Genomic DNA, 23,571 nt, shown 5'->3' on the forward strand with positions numbered 1-23,571 from the left:
ATGTGGCCAAGTAAATCTGAATCACTTCAATACCTCTTGTTTTTCCTCCACCAGCCTCACTCATTATACTGATACTGAGTCTACAGGCTCTGATTCAAATCCTGCTTTTTTCATTCTGCATGAATCAGAGCAGGCCAATTAAATCTTAGTAGTAAAGCAGAAACAACAATTAAAAGCAAACAGGGTATAAAATTTTGGCTCTACAGCAGCCCACAAAGAACTTGAAAGTAAGAATACAGAATAACAAGAGGAAGATTTTGAAGCAGGTGTTAGTCTGTGTGCTCACAGCTGGAAAAAATTAAGTCACTACTGAAAGAGCTCCATAAAGAACTGTGGTAAAAAGGAACAAGCCTTGCTTAGAGTGAAGAGTTCCTTCTACAGAAGCAAATTGTGCAGGGCCAAGGACAGGAGTGAGTATCAACCTATGATCATCCCTAGTGTTCTAGCTGCTGGCATGTTGCCTGCCATGGCGCCACGCCATGCGTGACATCCCAGCCAAAATTCAGGCTTGGTTTGAGGGCAAACACAGGACAGCAGTTGTTCTCAATACACAGTACAGATGAAGGCAGCCTGTTCCAGAATACAGGTAAGGAAGGGATGAGTTTAGCTTTATGGACACAACCTATAAAATTTGCCTTTGTAATTTATATCAGAGGCAAAAACAGGACTTAAGCAGCACTTAATTTTTTTACTTCTCTTGCATTGAAATACAGTGAATTTCAGTACACTATCTAACCTTTAAAATTTTTGGTAAGATGTACATTACTTATACAGCACAAAGATTTTCTTTCAATTCCATGCTTTTTCTCATTAGGACTTCTTGGAAGAAATCTATAAATACAATGCTACTATTTGTATAAGCCTGTCTTCTTTTTCGTCATTTTGTATTGCATGAAAGAATGACACAAAGTTCAGACAAAGCATGAGACAGGCATCACAATGTTTTCAGTGCTAACATTACACAATAATGAGCAATCTTGCAATGTGTCCAAGAGTAATTAATAGAAAACTTCTGTCAACCTAGATGTTGTTATCATCAGTTAAGATGCTTACTTTACAAAAAAGCTATCAGGTGCTTTATACTCTTCTGTATGTACACTGTTTACTCTAAAAGTAAAGTAAAGCCTCCTATTTATTTCCAGAGAAACTACAGTGGATGCAAAGAGCGCAATACTCTATTTGATAGAGCAAATTCTCAGCAACAAAACAGTATTTTTTTTTTTTTTTTTACACCATTTTTTTTTTTTTACATTTTTACAGTCATTGTTTCTGCATTTTCACCAACAGCAAACGAGGGCTATATACTACACTTGTATAAATCTGCAACAACAAAGGTGATCCAGTGTTTCACAATGGCTATAATACCATTCTGTCTAGGAAAACGTTGCCTATGCAGTGCAACTTTCATTATCCCAAAATGATGGAAGTCAGAAAATGCCAAATCTAGACTACAGAGTGGGCGCAGCAGGACAGTCAAGATTAGTAATCTGCTTGTAACACAATGGGAAGCACAACAATGACAGCAGAACAGCGAGATCCTAGGCTGCAGCATGGGAGAATTTTCTCAAATGTAACTGCTGCAGGCACAGGAATAAAGGAAAGAAACTGCTTACCTTCAGAAGGCCTCAGGAAGGCAGGGATTGTAAGCAAGACACCCTCACCTCCAGTGCTAGCTCTTACATGAGGTCTGGGAAGGGGTGGATCCTGGCTCCAACTGGTCTAGTCACTCAGTGAATTACTTGCACCTGAGCTCCCCTGGGTTGGCCCTGTCTTCCTATCAGGTGCTCAATCGCTGTTTCAAGCTGTGACTTAGCATTTCTGCTACAGTGCAGTGTGCTTCAAATCTGATATCGGGCTGGCGTTGTTGTGTTGCAAGAGAAAGGTTGCTGGCTTCTGGAAGTTTGAGCCTTTAGGCTAGTCAGTGTCACACTGCAACAGTCAGAAATAATGTTTGCCCAGGTTCCAGGAAACCCAGAAGAATCACTCCTTTCCTATCCCAGAAAACAGTGCACATCATTTTACCTGCTTAGGGCTGTGTCTTGAAATTTTCTTCAGTGGGGAATTCATGTCACCGCTCCATGGACTGCTGTACTGTTTTTGGCTCATAGTGGTGACACCATGTGTCATCAGTAGTAATGATGCAATCCAGGAAACTGTCATCTTCAGCCTTGTATTAGTTCAGTAGGTCCTGACAAACTTGCATATGGTGTTCTACCTATTCCTGAACACTCATGGGACCCACCTGGTGCAAACTGTGATATTTCAATGTTGCCATCGCTGTTTCCAGTGCTTTACAGCTGACATTCAGGTCTTTACACAGTTCCCTTGTCACAATCTGCCATTTATTGAGGGTGAGCTGATTGAGACATTTCGTGGTGAGGCAGCTGCTCACGGCCATACAAAACATAACTGTCTTTCAGTTGCCGTCACCAATGCTAAAATGCACCACCCACTGCCTCACTGTACTCACATCCACTGTTTAGTCTCCAAAAATGCTCAGCAACTGTTGATTAATGTCAATGTTGTTTTTTTGTTGGTTTTTTTTTCCACATGGAGGAATTAAATTACACATCTTTTCATTCACCCTCACTTCCATGTCAGGCATCGTTCTGTCAGACTGCCTCCCTGCTGTCATCTGTCACACACACAAAAAAAATAATAATAATGGAATGGAATATTGGTGTGAGTGTTCAACCTCTACTGTCATACCATCAATATCAATCTCTGATGTTGTGGGCTAACATAGTAAAATAGGAGGCATTACTTTCAGATCATAACTTGTAGATTCTAGGATTTTATTGGTTCAGAAAAAATATCAGCATATGTTATTGTTGACATTGTCATTCTCCAAACACAACAAAATGTTATTACTATAACTGTAATAAGAACAATAAATCCAAAAATTTCACAGTTGAGCAATCTGAGTCTTACACACACTATCCTTAAGCAACATATCCAATTTTTACAAGTAGCAGTCAGTTTTTAGAATGTGAAAAAAACAATGAAAATAATGAAAGAAATCAATGGACTGCTAGCCAAATGTTTTGATCAACACAGAACACTGGAAACAAAAATTTTATATTTTTAACTTCTCATGTTGTTTGTAATTGAGACAGACAACATAGGAATGCTCAAAACTGAGTCACACGCATAGCAAATTTCCAGGAAAGTTAAAAACTTTGTATTTAGATCCACCACTGCAACCTAAATCAGCTTCCTAAGAAAAGTCTATATCAATCAGTATTCATTCTGATATAAGTTACCAAGAATTCTGTTAAAGACCTATGACATTACTTGTCACGTGTTCCATACTTCAGATTTTAGAATCATGGAATGGCCTGGGTTGAAAAGGACCACCTAGTTTCAACCCCCTGCTGTGTGCAGGTTCGCCAACCACCAGACCAGGCTGCCCAGAGCCACATCCAGCCTGGCCTTGAATGCCTCCAGGGATGGGGCATCCACAGCCTCCTTGGGCAACCTGTTCCAGTGCTTCATCACCCTCTGTGTGAAAAACTTCCTCCTAATATCCAGCCTAAATTTTTACAGTCTTCTACAAAATAATAATAATAATATAAAAACAAAATAAAACCAGACCATATCTTCAGGGAAGAAAGAGAAAATCTACAGGTTTTAAGAGGTTTGCTTCTGACTTTTAGATGATAGCAATTCATATTTCTGTTATGTTCTTGGACTGTTATAGGCTGTTATAATTCAGCTTCTTATTTCCAACATCAACATAAACTGGTGGAATCAAATTACAGTTTAATGGCTTTAGACATATAGTTAAATTAAATATTTTGCATATTCTCATATTGCCTTTCAATTTTGCTCTTTAAATTTAATGTAAAAAGGAACAAAATCATTCTTAATTAGTAGCAACCATAGAGAAACATCAAAAAGAAAAGCACACCTCAGAGTTGAGTAAGATAAGATCCACTACCACACAACTTAGGATTTTTCTATGGTAGCTGATTTGGGTTTTTTTTTTATTATTTGCTGTTGTTGTTTTTGTTTTGTTAGATTTTTCTTCCAACGAGGTCTAATGCAGCTCCATGTATCACCAACTTAGAACACTGTAAACCCCAAGACTACTCAGAAGCATACACCAAAGTTTATAAAAGTGAAGAGGTAATGAGCAAAGTGAAAATCTGTTGATAGATAATCTACAGGCTCACAGATGGTTCAGTACAATTTGCTCAGCTTTAATTCCATGTCTGTTGATGGTGGCTTACTAAAGTCAACAGTAAATGACAAATTCACCTTGAGTGTCATTCAGTTTTGAACTCAATTGGTATTCATACCAGATGCACTCCTACATGGAAGGCAGATGTAATATTTAAGCTGTGATGGCACTGCATGGTATTCCCTCAGTTGTGACTGACATGTATTTCTACAGACAGCTTCTCAGACAGGTCTGCCTTTACAAGGGATGATGCCAAGCACTTTTCTTTTGTATTTCTGATGGTCTTCATGCTGAGAGGTGACTCTTGACGTTTTGGCATTTTGATGTGAAGAACATGGATACATTTTCCTGCAGTTTTGCATAAGACATATGGGAACCAGAACGCACCTGTCACAAGTTGCCAGCCATAATATATAGCTTGTAAGAAAACATAACCTCTGGGAATATCCAAATGATATTAATATAGTGTGGCTAAACAGACAGAGGCCATAGTCGGGCAAAGTGCATAAGGGTACAGCTGCCATTGACTTTGGATACTGTAACACTGTCTTATACTACCACAGTTGTACCCAGTCCCAAATGACTATCCCTACAAAAGAAACTCCATGTCTGAGCTAATCGCAGCACTACAGTAAAGACAAAAAAAGTTAAACTGCTACATAACCTTCACTTCTTTCAGGGTTATTATGAAAGCATTTGAAGCAGAAGGAAACAGAAATCACCTTCAAGCCATTGAAGGCTCTCCCCTGAACTCACTCAGAACATATATGCTATTTCAGTGCTTAAATGATGGATCAAATAACCTGTAATAGTTATTTCCACACTGTAATTTTCTCTAAACGTAAATAAAAACCAAAATACCATATTCAGAAACACAACTGGAAATAGAACTAGTACATTCATGCAAAAAAAAAAAAAGATCTTCAACCAGAATTTGAATAGTGGCAACTGCTGGTAATATAGAAAGATATACAAACTTCCAATGCTAAAGCAAATATTTTTAATCAGAGTAGAACTGACAGCAAAGAAAAAAAGTCCCACATTAAAATTGTCTTTATCTCAACCCACAAGTTCTTCTTTCTGATTCTCTCTTCCACTCCACTTGGAGAGAGCAAGCAATCAGCTGTGTGGTGCTCAGCTCTCTACCAGGGTTAAATCACAATACTAGCAAATGAAACCAAAAAGAGAGGCTAGAAGCAAAAGTAATCTTCATCTATATTAGCCTTCAAATCACCATATCTAAAACCTGTAAAGGCTTAGGCAATCTAAATTATCACTATGCTAATGAAGACAACTCTGAAGCTTCAGGATTCTCACGCCTGCAGCACACTCCTAACAGCCAAGTCACATAACATCTTCAATAGGAAACACTTCACAACATTTTGTTTCCATTCATATTATTTACCATTTGCACTGAAACAGCAGGCAGGCAGTGTTTTAGTTTCTGCACAAAATCACTATAAAAATAAGTTTTATAGCCCCTGAAAGCTTACAAACCTCAGCCTCACAATAGTCGACATCCTTACAAATCTGTGATATTAGACCTCATCTTGCAATACCAACTTTGTGCAATCACCAGACAGCTGTGGGGAAAACTACTGACTAAATAAACAACTGATAACCTACTACTCAAAATGAGAGGTCTCATCTGATCATTAGATATCCTGGGACCACGCTGACATTTTTGTTATCATCAGAATCCATCTGTCACGTTCCTGAGAACAGAAGTTAAATTTAAAAAGTATGAAAACTAAAAAGTAATTACTTGTATATCACAAAATGTATCTCCCACTCATAGCTGACTTCAGATGACTCAACAACTAAAAATCATATGAAGTAGTTTATATTTTGAACTCATCTCTTAAGATGCCTAAGATGAATTATAGAAGAGCACAAAACAGAACATGCAGTTCTTAAAATGAGTATCAAACTCACAAAATAGATTAAATATCTTTAAAGAAAAACGTGCAACCTATATCTCCTTGATATGGTGCTGTACAGAAAAATATGGAGAAGAGGAACACTGGTTTTAGTTTACCTTTTAAGGAATGGCTTTGTGTGGGTTTTGAGTCTTTTTCAATTGATATACAAAGAATACTAACAGAAATTTCATCCTCCCCCATTTTTGTCATTTTTTATGATGATCTATGGTACTGCCTAGGTGATTATACTTCACCATCTGGTTAACCTTATCAGCAAGACACTAGAAACAAATCCTGTGCAGTACAATTTTATCTACACTTCAGTTATTCTGATCACAGGCAGTTACCCAAAACTATGAAAAATTGTTATGGAGTCTTGAAATGTGCTGCCTAAACCACTTGTGACTGAATTCAACTATCAGTTCCTACACTTTTCAAGAAAAAAATATCCACCAAAGCTCCACTCATCATCATGGCTCTGGTGAATGAGAATATGCTCTTAGATCTTAAACAAATTGAAAATACTGGTTGGTAGCAAAGTACTGGGAAAGCAGAACGAAGAGAACACCAATGCAGGGCAAAGACTGTCAGAAGCATAAGAAGTTCCAAATACTCTAGTCTTGGTAACTTATCTGAGGTCTGGGACAAACAACCAGTCTGGGAAAAACAACCAGCAATGAAATGTTGTACTTAAATCTCCAGGGCAAAATGCATGTTAGCTAACTTACACAATAAGTGTTATTTTAAAGTCTCACACAGTGATTTCTTAATAAGAAAGCTACTTTCTTACAGTGACATATTTCTGGGTCTTCTAATACTTTAGTGAAAATGAACTACTTTTCACAAAGAGGAAATCCTCCTACGTAATCATTGCCCCATTGTCTGCAAAGACAGAAGATTTTACAAATTAAGGGCAAACTCCTAAGCGGAGTTAGTAACAGAATACCTCTCCAAGAGTGATCTAGAAAATTTGTTCAGTCTTCCAGCTTTCTCTGGCAGAAGTATTACAGTCTTACTGTCTATTGTAGGGCTGCTTTGTATCTCTTAGCATCAGAAATAAATGAAGAAACCGAGAAGGAAGAACATACAGAAGCATGTTACAACTACCTTACAACCATCTTTCAATATTCAGCAGGTAATATTCCAAGGAGACAGACCATCTTAACTTTTTGATGCAGCACTTAAAAAAAACAAAACAAAACAAAACAAAAAAACAATTAAAATTGATCATAGGTTTTGTTCCACTCGGTACCACGTACCACGCCAGTACTATATCAACTACAACAAAGAGGTTTGATCTGTAAACAAATGCAAGCTGTTCTACTTCCAGATGACATTTCTATGAGTTATGCAGAACTGATTTGGGTTTCTTCCACAGGCTTTATGCACCACTAAAGTGATAAGCAAGACAGATGAGTAAGCCACAAGGAGGTAGGGAGAAATTCTCACAGGAAGGCAGTGTAGAGACAACAAAAGCTGCCTTATACTCAAGACCCTAATACAAAGCATGGTTAAATGTGTGGGAACTTTACATCTCAGTCCTATAGAAAATACATTAGAAGTCCATATAGAAAATACCTTACTGCATCATCCCACTGGCTAAGAAAGGCTGCTATGAATTATAGTAGCATCCATAAACTATGCAAAAATATGGAGAATAGCACCAAGTAATCTGTCCTACTGGGTCACCTTTTACAGTAGGACTCCACAGACGTTGACAGCCCATGCTATTTCTAAGCAAGAAAGCCTCCGTCTTGAAAGGAATTGTTTTTAAAACAGTCAAATTCCTCTGTATTTACTGTTACTTAGATGAGAGGCCAATAACAGAATGCATGTTTACTCCTCATATAAAGATTTTAGAGATCAACCATAATCTGCTACAGTTTATGCCTTGCCAACCTCAAAAATGACCTTAAAGGATCACCACATTCTGCTACCACTAAACTTGGTCTGCATACTGAAGGAGTTCCATTGCTCTTAACCACTGCTACAGTGCCTCTCTTCCTCATACCTACAGAATGCCAAGAGCTTTGAAATACATTACTATGCAAATATCTTGGGTGCCTTTACTACACATTTATATTGCAGGGTAATCAATAAATTATTATTTCAATATTTATTGGAATCCCAGAATAAGAAAGAAGACAGATTACACAAATCCATCTTAGTTGATTAATGGGCACTCCAGCAAAAGGCATACACTGATGGAGTGGGTCAGTATGCAGACTATATTACTGAATATTTCAGCTCGGTTGTAAATATAGTATCTGTTTCTCTTAGGGACTGTCACACTGAGTGCAGTATAAAAGGCAATAAATTTCAACAGATTAATTAACTCTTTGGTTACTGGGGCTGTGTGTCACCTATCCTGGCACCTAATAAAAAATCCTTTAATGCCAAGACATAAAGAAGGGCCTCTTTGGAAATGAGTTATTAACAGCATTTTGTGAATAGATGGAGAAATTGTAGCCCAGCCATTTAAGTGTCATAAAGTGCAGCAAAGGCTGCTGGAGGCCTCTGAGGGACGCCAGGCAATACCATAACAATCAAATCTGAGATGGAAGAGGGATTGAGCTGTCCACTCAGAATTTTTATATTGTCAAAGAGCAGCGAGGAAATAATGTGATCAAGAAGTGAATTAACCTTGTGTGTGAAAGAAAGGGGATGATCTGATGGAAAAGGCAGTAAAGTAAAAATCACTCCATAATGCCTACATTGCAGACTGGTCATGAGGGGCCCCTAATGTTTGCAGGCTGTCAGAGAACAGATCCAGCCTTCTAACTACTGTAAACCCATTACCTGCATTAGTCTGTAATTGGAATACATTTATTCACACTTTTTAAGTTCTTGGGGTCTTGGTGCTGGATAACCACAAAACAGAATTTCTACAAATGTTCTCTTTTTCTCATCTTGTGATAGAACATGGACAGTCTTCTGGGGCAATTAATCAGAAAGGAATGGAAGACTTATGCACCACGTTACATTTATACTTATGTCTATATGCAACCATGCTGTTTGGTCTGGTTTCTTGGCCCTCTGAAGCCAAGCTGGTATTTCTAGCCATAGAAGCTGATACTGTTCCAAAAGGAAATGATGTGATAATCCGTACTAAGCCTAACACAGTTACTTTGATCCACACATCTTTAACATACTAACCAATCTAGAGTCAGTGAAAGTCAAGCAGCACACTTCTGTCAGCTAGGAGTATGGCTTTTTTCCTTTTTTTTTTTCTGTACATAAGATAAATATTTCTCTAAGACAACTTTTTATGTCAGTGATGGGCAGAGTTTACAAGTGGATTACGTCCAGTGGGCACAAGCCTCTTCCATATAAATCACTCTCAATCAGACGTTATAACAGCAAGGCCCAGTATAAAGCAAAATCATGCATGCTCAAGACACACACTTACAGTGACCCACAAAGATGCAGAGAAATTATACACAGGCTGTGCTCACAACTGATGTTTTGTATTATTAGAAGAATTTTCTATTATTTAATAAGGCTGCTTTTCTCCTAAAAATGTATTCACTATTGCAATCAGAGCACAACATATAACACTGAAGTGAGACCTAAGGAACACCTAAACAATTGGTTGTAGCATCACTAAAGGAATTGAAAACATATTAAGCATCCTTTAAAGAGGGTTTTCATTTTATAAATTATGCTGATGACCAGAGATAACCAGAACTATAAATAAGTTCAATAAAGATTTAAAAATGTACGATAACTGTCCAAATATTCTTACTTCAGTGAGGAGAATTTAGTCATCACCTATGTCATCATACTTTAGTCCATCTAGCAATAAAAATCAGATTGAGAAATGCAACCACACAAGGTCTCCATATTGTTGCCAACAGATTTTTCTTTGAAAAAAGACCATGCTTCCTAGCCAGCCATTTCTCTCAGAAGAAGAGCACAGGTCTTCTGGTACAATCATCCTTCTTAACAGCCGCGGTCAGCCACCATCATGGGCACAGCACTTGTTCTTTGCTTACAAACCTCCTCAGTTCAGCTTCTAGTACTTCTGACTCTCAGAAACAGAATGGTTTTCATTTAACCAGGAAGGTTAACTAAGAATTACTCTTAGATCTTATTTTTCAGAGCCTAAAGTATGTACTATTGCAGATCTCGTAGTGCAGCCTTTTCTCCAATGAAGTAACACTAAGAAAAAAGCACACCTGACATTTCTGTCAATAACACTTCTTAGACACGCTCTTGTGAAACAGCATCTTTATACTTGTGCAGGGGGACTTACTAAGAGTAGTAAAATGGATTTAAGATGAAACAATTACATGAAGAGAATGTGAATCTATTCTTATCACACTTTATTCAGCAGACCAACCATACAAGCAGCTGGATGAGTTTGGAAGCCATTGGATATGCATATACTAAGAGATTATATTACAGATATAACTGTTGAGTAACCCTTCGCTGTTTCTTCAGGACTGTCTGCATACTCCTAAACATCCATGATAACAGTAAAGCAAAATATCTTGAGACACTCTGTATTATATCTCCTTTCAGTTACTACCTGAAAACAGACAAAAGATACCACTAGGATTATCTTTTCAGGGCATGGAAAAGTGCAATTTAATCTTCTCCTTTTTGTTCAACCAGCCAAACATCCAAACCAACTAAACAAGCAATTCTAGAGATGACATTCAAATCTACAGTTAGTTCAGTCATTTCCCAAGTCTCAACAAATAAACTGCCCACAAAAACACAAAATCCAACCACACAACACTCTGTAGTTGTAAAAAGCACTTTCACCTTACAGAGAAAAAGAAAGTATTTGCAACAAAACAGCTGATTGAAAAAGTCCTTCTGCTTGTCTGAAGAGCATCAGTGAGTGCCAAGCAAGGATCAAGTCCACCAAAATTCAATCTTGCAGAATTCCAGGCACAGATTGCCAAGCATTGTGTGCAGCAGGGATAGAGAAATCATTTGTCCTGCTTCCAGCATTCCAGTTCATTTGTCCAGTTCCAGCATCAGGTGAAAAGATCTCATCATCTTAGTAACCTCACAGTGATAATCCAATTGTTTGAAATGAAAAATAGTTTTGCCAAAGAATATTAAATTCAGGAAGTATTTGCTGAGTCTAATGACATTTGAGCACATGATCACAGAAAGAGTTAAGTCCAAATATCAGTTTGACTCTTTTCGGCTTGGTGAAAAACAGACACTTTGCTCTTCAACATTGCAAAAATTGGTAGCTACATGAAAAGCTTGTCTAGTAACTTCGTTGCATTTCTTTTCTCATAAAACCTGTAACTGAATCCAAAGGCTTCATCTTCTATTTACAAAACAGGCACTGCAATCCCTAATCTGTTATCAGGAAAAATTATTTCACAGAATCACAGAATCACAGAATGGCCAGGGTTGGAAGGGACCTCAAGGATCATGAATCTCCAACCCCCCTGCCACGTGCAGGGTCACCAACCTCCTCATTTAATGCTAGACCTCCCAGTATTTTTGTTGTTCACATTCATGACCTCAGCAGCTTTCCTAATACTGTTTAACTCTTGAATTTCATCCAACTAAAACCAAGTTATTTAAACATTTACATTAACCTAAAGATTTTTTAAAAGATTTTCACAGAACAGAAACATGAGTATATAAATAAATAGAAATTGATAAATGTACAGATACAGCCAACTTTTGAGGAAAGAAAGAAAGACAAAATGTCTGTCTTCAACAACAACAACAAGGAATTGCCCTACTTTTTAAGTTACACAACTTCATGTCAAACATTCATGTCCTCACAAATCTGAAACATTCTGGGACAACAGTCATTGGCTGTGAAAGGAATGAATGAGCTCTAACAGTACAAGTACTGCTGCTCACTTTTAAACATTTTGGTCACATTTTCAGTCTTCTCACCTACAAACAGGAGTTAGAATAAAACCAGCATGGTGTTGTAAGATTACCTGCAAAGAGTTTATGCCATTATCAGAAAGTACTAAACACCGTAGTTTAAAGTACAGTAGGTAAATGGCTGGAGTAAAAGACAACATTTCTGTGCAGACGATTTCAAGGAAACAAGCAAATAGAAGAGTTTTCATTCCTTAGGAATGGAAAACGTTATAAATGGGTGGTTGGAGTCATAAAATATCACTATTCATTGCTTACTAAGGTCATGCCTACCACCACGCTCCATCAATTTACTTCTACTCAGTTCAGTTTTGCAGTTATGGAATTTAAACATCTACGTTGGGCACATCAGCATGTAAACCACTGATCAGCAAGAGACTGAAGAAACCTATGGAAAAATACTAAGAAAACATTTGCTTCAATCTGAAAGGAAATATCTGTTGGTTGGTTTTAGAACAGTCACAAATAGGTCACTAGATATATCAGTCAAAAGCATTGATACTGGTTAATGAGGCCTGAAAAAACTGTTGTGGTGAATGAACTACCAGAGTTCCTGATACAGAGGCTCAAAACTTGGAGAACAGGGTAATATCAGTCTTAGCAGCCATGAATTTTGCCACAGCCAACAACACAGTAAGAAACAGTTATTCATCTTAAAGAATCTACTTTTTTTTTTTTTTCTCTTTATTGTAATTTTCTCTCCTGTAGTAAATACAAAAAAAAAAAAAAAAGATTATCTTCACAATCAAACACAATAGGTACATGGCAACTAAAGGCTGTTGGTTTCTAACTAAACAAAAGTTGTTCAATGCTACCTTTATTTCTTTACAGTGAATCCTGCTGGTTCTTTCTTGGGAAAGGATTTTCTGCCACCAGCTTTTGTGCCCCAAGTAATTCTCACATTTCTCACACACCATTAATATTGCCAGTGCTCCAGGTATCACTAAACAATATAATTAATGGAGCCCAACCTAGCCATGTTGAGATGTGATTTGGGTCTATAAAGAACCTGCTGAATGCCTTAGCAGAATTGGTCAAATTACCCAAAATAATAATGCTACACAGGTTCATAAAAAGAAGTTAAAAAAAAAAAATGCCAAAAGAAAACCATTTCAATATAATCAAGCCACTGGAATACAACTGTAATAAACTAAGAATAATGAGCACGTTATAATGCTACTTATTTGTAAATATCAGTTTAAACTGCTTAGCAAAGGAAAAGAACCTTGCAAGATGGCCCATTGGAGGGGGGAGATGGGAAAAGACTTCAGATTATTGGCCTAAGTTCAGCAGCAGAGTTAGCAATTTATGGACTTGATTATACCTTCAAAATGAACAATAACCCAGTAACTACTGCAGTAGAAAGGTACTAAATTTTTATGATATGGGGTAATCAGGTTGGCTACCAAAGACGTAGTAGACATGCTGCAAAGAAGAAACAATTCACATTAAAATAGCCAAGTGACAAATTCCCTCCTTGAAAAGGGTATTTTTCTTTAGATGATGTCTTTAGCAGACTGTAGGCTGTTTCTTTAAATGAATGCATGACGCACTTAATTTTCAGGCACACTTGGTTAGAGAAACAGGCACTACACTGTACATCATGTTTAGTGACAAATAGAGCTGTCATACCTGGATTCGTATTGACATTTACATCAGACTCTTAAGCTGTATAGATTTGACGTATAGGAAAAAGTCAGACATCTCACATATAAATGATGCTTACATATTCATAATCAAAATGTTCTTGATTGCTTACCCGGTAAAGCAAAACTAGTGGTTTTTTTTACATCTTTACTATGGTAGTAAATAGTCTGACATTTCAGTACGTTTGGAAACAGTATGCTACTTTATTGAAAAGTAAGAGGCAAAATTTGTGGTGATCTTTCAAAAAAAAATAATGTGTTCATTTTTGTTGAAGGTTGAAAAGAACTGTATTCTTTACTTCATGGTGTAATGGGCACTCACAGACTGTGGAATTAGCAATTTGATGCAAAATCAGTAAACTTTATATTCCTATTTAGTGCATGAGTTGCTAATAAAAATGAAATAAAAAATGAAGTAACTACGGTGTGTCAATAAGCTCAAAAGAATGTAGTAATACTTCTTTTCTAACTGCTTAATGCCTACAGAAGTTGTCTGTCAAGTGCTTAAAAAAAAAAAAGACTCAAATACAATTATTAAAAAAAAAAAAATCAGACCTTAAATAATATCCAAATTCTATGATTCAACTGTGATTTTCCAACTTGTTGTCTTCTAGAACTTGAGTTTTCATAATGTTCTGTACTGTTATCATCCAAAAAATAAATAAATAAATAAAGTGAATGCATAAGCACTCAGTTGCAATTCACTTGCACTGAGTTGAGCCCAATGTTGGGCACTATCTCTGTGTACTTTGATGTTGAATGCATCCATATGGATTTTCAATAAAGACAGTGAAGCCACATAAGACAACTCCTGGGACATTGAAGCTTAACTTTCTACATATCAATTTATCTTTGTCAGCTGCATTAATTCTGCTGCAAAATATTTTTCTGTTCAAGCATTTTAGACAGACTCAGGACACATCATAGCTTACCCTATTTGAGTCAACACACTATGCTTAAGGAGAAAGCTTACCAATATAATTACTCCTAATAAAACAAAATCAACATAACACCATTAACATTGGTGAAGACCAACTTTCAGAGACAACAATGCTCTTTTCTGCAGGGTACACGTACACATTTTATCCTTCCAGTTATTTAACAAAACATATGGGAAGGTTGATTTCTGTTTGATTTATTTTTAAATCACATACACCCAAATTAAGTGTTGCAATGTCTGTTGACACATCGAAGAATCTAACCACGCTCGTTATCTGGACAGTTCTTAAAGCAATAAAAGTCATAATCCACAGCCCAGGGGCTCAGATATATGCAGGTCAAAACTAGATTCTGAGCAGCACTCCATGGGATCTAAGTTCAGGTTTACTGAGTTGAAGTGAGAAAATACAAAGTAAAGTGAAACTGCTGAAATGGCAATACTCTTTCATGAGCTTAAGTGAGAAATATCAACACAAAAATATACAAACTCCTGACCAAAAAAAGCACAAACAAAACAAAACAGAAAAAAAAACTGAAGAATCAGATGAGACACTCAAGAGACAAAGAATCACTCTGTTTTTGAAAGCCAACACTTCCACATCTTCTGGAAAGTCTCATCAGATGCATCAGTCTGCATACAAAAGTTGTCAGATTAGTGCTTCACCTCAGGGCGCTCAAGCACTGTCTGCTTGAACAACCTAGATGCTTCAGTAATTAGAAAATTTATACATGACTAGGAGACTTTCTTACTGATGGGATAACAAAGAGACCGTACACAATTTCCACACTTGTTTCTCTGGCACACTAAAAATCTGCCTCTTCTTGGTACATTCAGGTTGTTAAGCACTGGAACAGGCTCCCCAGGGAGGTGGTTGAGTCACCATCCTTGGATGTGTTTAAAAACCATTTGGATGTGGTGCTCAGGGACATGATTCAGCAGAGTTAGGGTGGTATGGTTAGGTTGTGGTTGGACTTGATGATCTTGAAGGTCTTTTCCAACCTGAGCAATTCTATGATTCAATTCTATGATTCTATGATTCAGAAATATCAAAAGGACATTCTGTCATAAATTCAGAAAGAAGCCAAATGTTTTGCTACAAAAAGACAACATTATGGAAATAAGATGCTTAGAGGCCTTTCTGAAATGTATCACTCTTCATATTTTGAAACACCTACCTAATAAAATATTTTCTCTTTTTATCAGTGTTACATTTAAATTTGTGAAATGTGTGCTTTGATTTTGTTTCTTTGTTGATTGTTTAAGCATCAGAACTTCTCTTTCCAGTCATTTACGGATTTCTTAAGGCAGCAATTCCAAGAAATACTACTAGTGATTTTTTACAATGCATGTGGCTTTACCTACAGAGAAAACATAGGCAGCTAAAAGGAAAGAGATGGCTCTTCAGGAGTTCAAAGTAATCAGTAGCTGCATGGTGTTCACGTGCATGTCTGAATGCATGCAGCACCCTTCTGCCTTGCATGAGTATCACCAACTGGCTTGACCAGACCATTAGGACAAGAAATCAGAGGTTCTGCTTACTGTAATGGAAAGTTGGCCATGGCAATAAATGTGCACTGACAATACAACACTGAAATTCATCAACTCACTCTGCCTGCTGTCTCTCTACATAATAACAGTGACATTACTATATAAATAAATAAACAAACAAACGAATAAATAATAGTGCTGATACAGCATTTTGGAGATTAAGTGTAACACTGCCAAAGGAAATAAACATACTTTCCTTAAAAAATAAAAATAAAAAAGTAAAAAATTGTTTTAAAAATTGCTGAGCTGCTGCCCCTCCTCCTCCATTCCTCTTTTGTACAGCTCTGAAACTTAACTCATATTTCTAAATGTGCTTTTGACTTTTGCACTGTCTTCAAGTCATTTTAATATAAAAGAGTAGATAAGTCCTTGAATACTGATGTCTCAAGGACAAAAACTTATAAGCAAAGCAACACCCTTGCAGACCCAGCACCGCCGGTCCAGACATTTCGTTAATTGTAAGTAGGCTTCCCAGATTTTTCCTGTGACCAGTTGATACACAGCAAATGATGGTGAGGTTGTACAGAAAAAAAAGGACATGCTTAGCACATCACTCAGAAGTTCCAAGGTCCACACTGTGGAAAACCAGAGAGGAGTCATCGCCTACAAGGGAAAAAAGGACACCAAGTAAAAAAAAATGGAGAATGCAACTTTAAAGAAAAGAGATGCCAGAGAAATAAGCTGGTAGTTACAGATGTCTGTGGCCTACACCTTGGATCATTGGTCCCATGCAGGAATTGAACTACTTTCCCCAACAGCATGACAAGAACAAGCTGAACTTGGCATATAAGGTTGAAAGTGACTTCATCCACTGAAACCTAAAGAGTGTCTTTGATGGTGATTTCTCTGGTATCTTTAGTAAATTCTCTGAACTTTCCAAAACGCATTTTGATGCATGGAAGGGAAGGCTTTATACTGATTTAGGGTAGGGAAAAATAAGCTTAACTGAAAACATTTTCACTGGAGAGTCTTTACCCTAGTTCCATATGGGTCCATTCAGATTAAGTGAGGAGTAGAGATTAGAATAGCTTGACTTCAACATAAAACTTTTTGTAAAAATGTTTTGGCACACAGATCCCAAGTTTTTAACCCCTGCAAATCAAGAGGAAAAGATGAAACAAGAAGGAGAACTGCATTTCCTTCTTATCCTAGCCACAGAAGTCCATATAAATCAGGAAATACCACTGTATCATGTAGTACAACAGTTTCAATGCCTATAAAGTGGTAACAAAATTTTTGCTTCTCTGAAGTGTTGTTTTATCAATTAATTCATGCTTGCAAGATACGCATAAGCTACAGTAATATATCACAAAAATACCCATGAGTAAAAAACAAGTGGTGTGAGAATTCATTTAAAAACATTCCGATGTATAACATGTCAGTTTATTCAGACTCCCTTATGAAATTGAGCTTTTCACAATCCCTTTTGCCTTCAGAAAATTTGGTAACAAATATAAACCTAATTATTTATCACAGCAAGTCTTCAGCAATAAATACAATCTATTTGTTATACCAGCAAGAGTTCTTTGACCCAAGTTATTAACAAATATTATTAACTAATCTAGAAGGAACCACTGAAATGTAAAAATTACTTAAATCCTCTTTTAAGACAAATTAAAATGTAGTGATGAATGAACTCCAGAAAAGTTTTAGTTGGTTATTTTGACATAAAATACTTTGACACGTACTTAGAAGTATCATTCTCCAGCCAAGCCTGTCCAAACCTATTCTCTCCCTACAGCCAGCAGCCAAAACATAGAGCAAACCTTTCATTCTCCCTTCTTTTTTCTGAGACACCAATCTTTCCTTTCCAGTACCACCAAAAACCAACACAACACTGTTTATTTTACTTTTCATGAACACACACCTTACTTGCTAAAAATTTAACTTCCAAGTTCATGTATGTCACAACACTGAATTACGTTTTCACTTATTCATTTCATGACATTCCATCCCAGATATGCAAGTTAAGAATCTGTTTAAATTCCCTATAGCAGCTTCTTACCTCGACATTATAGTCCTCTAAATATAAATGACTTCAAAGCTATATAGACAAAATGAGAGAGGCAGTATCTACTAGTGGCCATCAAACAACCTAGCCACAAGCTCCAGGTAAGCTATTAGAACAAGCTAGGGAGCAACATAAGGACGAAGACTTTCTAATATTTCCCCAGTTTCCATGCTCTTCCCTAGGCTCCATCAGAGTGAGTGACTGAATGGACCTTGGAACCGATGGAGTATTTTTTGTTAGGTTGGCTTTCAAACCCCGATAGACATCTCTCAATTTTTCATCATGCCACATATCACAAATCTTTAGAATGCATAAAAAGCCCTATCTTTACATAGCAAATTTCCACAACATTACATTTCCAGAAAAATATTCATCAGAAGCAGGACTTGATATCAAGCTTTGCATGGTCACGAACATCTTACCATTTACAGCAGGCGTGTTATCCACACTCCGCATGAGGCCTGGACACGCATGTCCTGCAGCTGCCCCCTGCCCCCTGCCATTATGGTGGTGGTTCTGCTTTTATCATCGATTTTTGGCAGCATATATATATGTGAACAACTGTTTTCAAGGATGAAGTAGAAGAACAGTAAAATTTCATCAAAAATCTCTGACAAACACCTTGAGAGCTCACTAATGGCAACCACTGCCACTGAACCAGTCTGATGCATTTGTTTCACAAAAACAAGGTAAAACATCCCACTGTTTTTATTGTTTTGTTGCTCTCCTTTTCTAACTAAAAATATGAAAAAAAATTTTTGTTGCTTATATTCATTAATTATACTACATAATCCACGAGGCCTGCTCCAAAAGTAATGCCTTCTATTTTATTATGTTGGCCCATATGATCAGAGGCAGATGTTGGTGATAAGGCAGTAGAGACTGAATCTTCCCACCAATATTCTGTTACATTTTCTTGCTGTGGGACAGATGGCAGCAGAGGGGCAGTCTGACAAAATGGCAGCTGACATGAAAATGTGTATCAAGCAAAGGTGTGTCACTGAATTACCCACGTGGAAAAAATGGCACCTGGTGATATTCACTGATGCTTGCTGATCACTGATGAAGACCCAACATGGATGTCAGCACAGTCAGGGCAGATGATGCATTTCAGCAGTGGAGACAGCGACAGTGGTCACCTCTGCTGGTGCAGGCCTTCACAAGCATGGCATGCAAGCTCTTGTTCATCATTGGCAAAAATGCCTACCTAACAGTGGATTAGGTTGAAAATTAATGTATCTGAAGATTTGCTTTATGAAATAGTGTCACTGTGCTCTTTGTAACTGCTGTAGTTTCCATGGAAATAAGTAAGAGGACAACTGCTCTTCACTCAGTGCAGCCCAGGCAAGCCCAAAGGTTGGACAGCCCTACACGAAGCCATGTCCCTGAGCATCACACTGACACGTCTTTCAAACACCTCCAGGGAGCAGCAGCATGCACTGTTACTCACATGCTCTGGAGAGTCACTGGTGTAACAGTTTTTATGTTATAATACTCTTTCAGAACACTATGAATAGAACAGTCTTCTTCTACAGAAGGTTCTTTGTGAACTGAACTGACCATTAATGATGCAAACCTCCTCAGGTCATAAAGCACAACACAATTTGAAGATATTCTGGTTTAAGCACAATTTTTCTAATACCCGCCAGTTACAAGTACAAAATTCCCCATGAACTTAATTCCCAACAAGGGAGAGAATGCACATGTGCACACCCACTTTCTCTAAAAAACAAGACTCTCTGCTTGCATTTCCAAGCACCAGAGATAAGATAGGAATATTAGGTTGTATCTAGAGAGTTAGCAACACTTGATAGATGATCTGTCTGCTCGTATTTTACAAGTTTTAAGTGCAATTTAAAAATTTAAAAATCAGTGTTACAGTCTTTTGTTATGTCAGAGGAAAAACCTTAACTTTATAATTCTAAATACCTTCCCCTTGAATATGAAGTGATGTATCATGCACTTCAAACAAGGTATTTTATAATCATAAAGCTTTTTGTTACTGTTAAAACTGCAGCTCAGTTTTCTGAGGCAGTAAAATGCAGTACTATATGACATACATTAAAAAAGCTTTTAAAAATCAGGCTAGGAAAAATCATTTCAGCTGGCATTAAAGTACAGCAAGCGATAGGAAAGGATTCAGAAAACACATATAGGGGTAGATAACAGCAGGACAAGGGGAAATGGTTTAAAGTTGAGGGAGGGAAGATTTAGGTTGGATGTCAGGGGGAAGTTCTTTACAGAGAGAGTGGTGAGGTGCTGGAACAGACTGCCCAGAGAGACTGTGGATGCCCATTCCATCCCTGGAGGTGTTCAAGCCCAGACTGGATGGGCTGACCAGTCCCTGGACAGCCTGGTCTGGTATTAAATGGGGAGGTTGGTGGCCCTGCATGTGGCAGGGGGGTTGAAGATTCATGATCCCTGAGGTCCCTTCCAACCCTGGCTGTTCTGTGATTCTATGATTCTGTAAATAACAGATTTTACACAAAAGAAAATGTCCTTGTTTAATCAAATATTGTGACACCTAACTCATTGTTTCCAGTTTCAATAGGCAATTATTCCCAATTTTAAAAATATTCCTAACAAATAATCCTATCAAGTCTTTCTTCTGCATGTGCCTTTATTTACTTTGTTCTTGTTCCACACCAGCTTGCTCCAAGAATAGCAGCAGCAAAAAAGCAGTACAAAATTGGCAGGAAAATCTTACAGTGAAACATACAGTAATTATCAGTTAAAGCATTATAGTCATCAACAGGAGAAAAAAGCTACTGCTTTTCCCCTTTTCCTGATGCTACAGAGAGAAACATTCTCACTTCTGTTTATGAATTAAGTTTCTAGGCTCAACTAACTCCCTTAGATTCAGTGGATGGCAAGTTATGATGGGGAAAATGTCCTTCTATCTAATCAATACTTGCTTCTGCATAATACTTAGTTGTTTTACATGCAGCCCTAAAGCACAATCCATACTAAAAATAGTTTGCCTTGCAAAGTAATTTTTGGAAAAGACAGTAAAATGGTAAATCATACTGGTTTTAGCTGCCTAACTCATCACATACTGCATCCTCATTTGCATATGTCATGTTTCAGTCAACACAGTAGGTTCTAAAAATACTTAGAGCAAAAAACGCACAGTTCTGAGAGGATGGGCACATAGGTACTACATTACACTCAAGAAATTAGGAACACTCATATTCAAGGATCCATAAAGCAATCTAGGCCACAAAGACAACACCATGAAATTGGCATTTCTAAGTTGGATTGTAGTGAACAAAACTTTTTGTCAATAGAACTACAAACATCAGCATTATTGCTTGTGCATCTTCACTAATGCATTCCAGATGAAAGACAAAGGATTAAGTTTGTGCACAGAGTAAATTTCCTTTTGAGTTAGTGAAGAATGAAAAGTTCAAATAGGCAGCATGACAACTGTGAGATCTTTAATATTTGCACTGCCTCTGCTTGTGATGTACAATATCTTATTTCCTGGATAAACAGAGAAGTTAAATCCCCAGAGTCTGAATTCAGTTCCTTTCATAAGCCCTAACTTCATTTTTAAAAGTGATAAAAGAAAATGTAATTTGCTTTCCAGTTTTACCAGTAATCCATACATGTTCATACTGCATACTGCAGAAACATCTGTGAGATCAATAATAAGCATCCTACCCATGCTTCAATTTTCTGTTTTATTTAAAGAGAACAATGTCCAGCATTCACTCTACTCCACACTTTCTGCAGTTTGAATAATGGAATATAGGTAACAGAAATAGAAAAATGCATTGCAAATGAAAAAAATGCATGTTCTTTACACACAGACAGGAGATCTTCCGAGACAAAATCATGCAGACTAATTTACATATTTCTGAATAAAATAGTATAGCGATAGCAACAAGACTTCAAGTTCTCAAATGTGAGGGAACATCAGAACTACATTTGTCAATGTGCCTCTCCTCAGCACTCCTCGTCAATGGTCCCAAGCCCTTCATTCCCATTACAGGTTATTTAGCCAGCCTCAATTAGTGGCATGATTTGAACTTTCCTCCTACCTGCTGGCTTCCACTAAGACGTACAGGTAGATTCTACTCCTTTCTTCATGACTGGGTTTAAATCTTGTCTCCTATGTATTTTAACTTGCCACCAAGCATCACAAAGGTAAGAGAGCTTTGCTGTTATTGCTCTACCTACTTCCCACCTGGAAAAAAAACATCATAGAGAAGTAATTACTCTGCTAACATCCATAATAAAACCGTCATAGAGAAGTAATCACTCTGCTAACATCCATAATAATAAAATTTATTACAGATGACATGTTTGGAAAATTTACTTAAAGGGAGCTAAAAAAAAAATGTGCAAGCTTATATTTATTTACTTATTAGTAGTTACTTCTTTCACGGAGACAACAAAAGTGTCATCATTTGGCAACTGGGAAATAATCCAGATTAAAAAAAAAACCCAAACCAAAAAGCACTGGTTTTGCAGGCATTTTGCAGAATATTTCCATTATACAGTGCCATGCAATTAATAAGTTTATGTATCGAGGGCTGATCCGGAAGTAATGCCTCCCTTTTTATTCTCTTGGCCCATGATGTCAGAGGCAGATGTTGGTGGTACAGCAGTAGAGGCTGAACCATCCCACCAGTATTCCATTCCACGTTGTTGCTGTGTGACAGATGGCAGCAGGGGGGCAGTCTGACAAAATGGCGTCTGATATGGAAGTGCGTATGGAGCAAAGGTGCGTCATTGAATTCCTCCATGTGGAAAAAAATGGCATCCATTGACAATCATTGATGTTTGCTGAATGCTGATGAAGACCAAACAGAGGAGGTGAGCACAGTGAGGTGGTGGGTGGTGCATTTCAGCAGTGGAATTAGCAACAGCGGGCCACCTTCACTGGTGCAGGTTATTACCAGGATGACATGCAGGCTGCTGTTCACAGTGGGTGAAAATGCAGTGCTGGTGATGGTGGCTGTGTTTAAAAATAGTGTTTGACAGCTGAGAATCTCCTCAATCAAATGGTGTTACTGTGTTCTCTGCATCTTCCATGCAGATAAACAGGAGGCATTACTATCGGTACAACCCCCGTATTTGAAGTAACATCTAATTACTGCACAGCCTTTAGCTATCTTCCCCTTCTAAGCTTTTTACCTGATTCTTACGTTCTCTCTGCTGTTACATTTCCTACGCACTTTGCTGTCACTGCTCTCATTCGCCTTTTGCACGTCGTTACTAAACATTTTTATTATTCCCTCCCCGCAGTCTCGCAGGGAAAGGGCAGAGCAGAAACTCCTTTGAAGGCTGCAAACTACTTTGGTTTCCACGCTCCACTTTCACATACAACCCTTCTCCCAGCGCCACTCGACCGCCCCACGGAAGAACCGCCGGCGGCGACGGAACTCCCGCCCTCCGCAGCGCCCCGAACGGGCAGAGCGCCGCCGCCGCCGCCTCAGGACGAG

General features: G+C 37.7%; 1 long non-coding RNA gene across 2 annotated transcripts in view; it reads right to left on the minus strand.

Moving 5' to 3' along the window:
- Positions 1 to 23,401, minus strand: part of LOC149918401 (uncharacterized) — a 293,570-nt gene extending 270,169 nt beyond the window's left edge. For both annotated transcript variants that reach the window (XR_016464997.1, XR_016464998.1), the window contains exons 1-2: positions 23,264 to 23,401; positions 22,165 to 22,310 (exon numbers count right to left, since the gene is read on the minus strand). This is a non-coding gene — a long non-coding RNA (uncharacterized LOC149918401). The remainder of the gene's footprint in view (positions 1 to 22,164; positions 22,311 to 23,263) is intronic.
- Positions 23,402 to 23,571: the final 170 nt, after the last annotated feature.

Source organism: Phasianus colchicus, chromosome 3, assembly GCF_987193195.1.
Source record: "Phasianus colchicus chromosome 3, bPhaCol1.hap1.1, whole genome shotgun sequence".
Taxonomy (NCBI): Eukaryota; Metazoa; Chordata; class Aves; order Galliformes; family Phasianidae; genus Phasianus; species Phasianus colchicus.